This window comes from Echinops telfairi, unplaced genomic scaffold, assembly GCF_000313985.2.
Source record: "Echinops telfairi isolate 266 unplaced genomic scaffold, ASM31398v2 ScPeMD7_18;HRSCAF=68, whole genome shotgun sequence".
Lineage (NCBI taxonomy): Eukaryota > Metazoa > Chordata > Mammalia > Afrosoricida > Tenrecidae > Echinops > Echinops telfairi.
In genome coordinates this window covers 72,198,083-72,201,214 of record NW_022103915.1, presented here as the reverse complement: position 1 = coordinate 72,201,214, position 3,132 = coordinate 72,198,083, and positions in this window count along the sequence as shown.

Here is a 3,132-nt window from a genome sequence, read left to right as displayed (position 1 = left end):
TACCTTAATTCTTAACATATAGATATAAGTACATAGATCTATTTCCTTCTCATTATATATAAATATATTTACATATCTACATGCCTATATTTAGACCTCTATAAATGTCCTTTGCCTCCTGGTTCTTTCCTCTATTTCCTTTTACTTTCCTCTTGTCCCACCATCATATTCAGTCTACATTTGGGTTTAGTAATTCCTCGCTGTTACATTGCCCTTGATTAAGCCCCAAGCCTTGGCATTTTCTATGGACTCATATACCTGTGAAAGCTGGACAATGAAAAAGGATGACTGAAGAAGAACTGATACACTTGAATTATATATGGTGTTAGCAAAAATACTGACTATACCATGGACTTCCAGAAGAATGGACAAATCTGTCTTGGGAAAGTACAGTCCGAAGGCAAACTCCTTTGAATTGAAGATGGCAAGACCTCAGTTCACATACTTAGGACATACTGTGGAGAGGGGCCAGAGTCCGGAGAAGGACATCATGCGAGGGAGGCAGACGGTCAGTGATAGAGAGAAGGACCAGGAGGAAATGAAAGAAACAGTGACTAAACAAGGAGCACAGACATGGCAACGACTGTGGAGACGTGCAGGAGGGAGTCGTGCTTTGTCCCGTCTTACGTACGTACGTACGTACAGGTAGCTATGAATCAGAATGGGCCCAAGTGCACATAACAACCCCCTTGAGAAGTTACTGCACCTCTTAAGTCTCCGTCATTCAAATGATCTAACATTGCAGTTACGTATGCATAGAACACATCTCAGTGGCACTATGTCCCCAAGTGCTCTTAAGTTCAAACACCATTTGATTGGAGTGCCCATTTACAGTGTTTGGGGTGTACACTGGGGCTTAGTTTTTCTTGACGTCCTCTGGTTCTGAGGTCTTGCTTCTAAGCAGCTTTCCAACAACCTCCTTCAGTGTTTCCTTACCTTGTTTCTTCACTGGAGACGCCCTCAATTTCTTCTCTCCCAAGCACCAGACTTCGTGTGTGTGTGTGTGTGTGTGTGCATGTGTGTGTGCGCGCATGTACACGCAGATGATATTAAAGGAACAGAGTCATGGGGGAAATAACAATCTGGGGCAGCATGACCAAACACATAACATTGGACGTGAACAACTTGGAGCTTGAAAATCCCTGATCCTTTCCATTGAAAAGAAGCCACCCTGTACCTCTCCCATCCAGGCTGTAGCCTCTTGGCTTTGATCTGACCCCTTTCAGGCCCACCGGGTCCATAAGACACTTTTGTGCATGTTTGGAGAGAGGCATCCTTGCTTCGAAGGCCTCACGACACACAGATCTTGAACTCAATGTATGCCCCAATGCCCTCCATCCCGCCAATCCTCTTGTGTTCCTTTAAAAAGCAGCTGGACTCTTTCCTTGCTGACTCCAGAACATCCACGGTATTCTGAAAGGGCCTTATCTTAATGAGTAATTTTAAAATGTACCTCTACAGGTATCAGGCATCATCAGAACAAAAAATCTTATCATAGTGAATGATGAGGGGAGTGCAGAGTAGAGACCCAAAGCCCATTTGTAGGCCACTGGAGATCCCCTTGCAGAGGGGTCTCGGGGAGGAGATGAGCCAGACAGCGTGCGATGTACCAATGAGGAAAAATACAACTTTCCTCTAGTTCCTAAATGCTTCTTCCCCCGCCTCCCCCACACTATCACGATCCCAATTCTACCTTGCAAGTCTGGCTAGACCAGAGGATGTACACTGGTACAGATAGGAACTGCAAACACAGGGAATCCAGGGCATGAGTGGCGTGAGTGGAGATACTGGGAGGATAGAGGGAGAGTGGGTAGGAAAGAGGGAACTGATTACAGCATCTATAGTGACCTCCTCCCGGGGGTGGGGGGGGGACAACAGGAAAGTGGGTGAAGGGAGACATCGGACAGGGCAAGATATAAAATAATAATAATTTATAAATTATCAAGGGCTCATGAGGGAGGGGGGAACGGGGAGGGAGGGGAAAAATGAGGACCTAATGCCAGGGGCTTAGTGGAGAGGAAATGTTTTGAGAATGACGAGGGCAATGAATGTACAAATGTGCTTTCCACAATTGATGTATGTATGGATTGTGATAAGAGTTGTATGAGCCCCTAATAAAACGATTAAAAAAAAGAAAAAGAAAAAAAATGTACCTCTAAACTTTAACAGTTCTGTTTCAAGAACAAACAATGCAGTCAGCTTTTAATCCCACCCCTGCTTTATCATACCCCAGAATGCTGATCATGGTGATGATGCCAACAATCAGTCCCTAAGTAAATCTGCGTATGCTATGTGGAAAAGAAAGACGGCCTTTTGCAGGGAACTGAATGGTCTTCTCCCCTCACCCCTCCCTTTCTCTCTTTCTCATGTAAGCAACTGTGTATTCAACCCCGGCTCACTACTCAACAGAAACTGTAGTTGCTACAGTGCTTTACGCTCTTGAAATGGAAAGTGCTGACCTCTGCAGATGCATCGGGTAAACGTACATGTGTGGCAGAAAGCCAGCACATTCTTGGAAGACCACAGGATGCCAGCCCAGCTTTTTGAATATATATTGCCAGAGTCATCACATCTTCCAACAGCACATGGGGAAGTAAGAGGCATGAGCCACCTCTTTGACCTTCCATATTCTTGTAACTTTAAGATGCATCCACAGCAGCTGGGGGAAACAAGCGAGCCAGTGCATGAGAGGGCCACACCAACTAAAAGCTACAGCCCAATTGCGAAAGTTTAAAATGAAAACAATAAAAGTGTATCTTAGAAGCAGGAAACACATTCCTCTGTCCTATGAAGAAAAAGTCACTTCAATCATATTTTAAAAAACATTTTTATTTAAAAAAAACATTTTTATTTTATATCAAATTAGTTACTGATATGCAAATAACATTAATAAACCATCTTTTTTTTTGGAACTTCAGGCCAAATTCAATAATCTTTATGGCTAAATTGTTGCACAATAATCTTTCCTATGGAAACCAGAGAATCCGTAGATATAAAATTAAGTACAGGTAGGGTAGAGGGAAGGCAGGGTAGAAAGGGGGAACTGATTACAAGGATCTACATATAACCTCCTCCCTGGGGGAGGGATAACAGAAAAGTGGGTGAAGGGAGACATCAGACAGTGTAAGACAT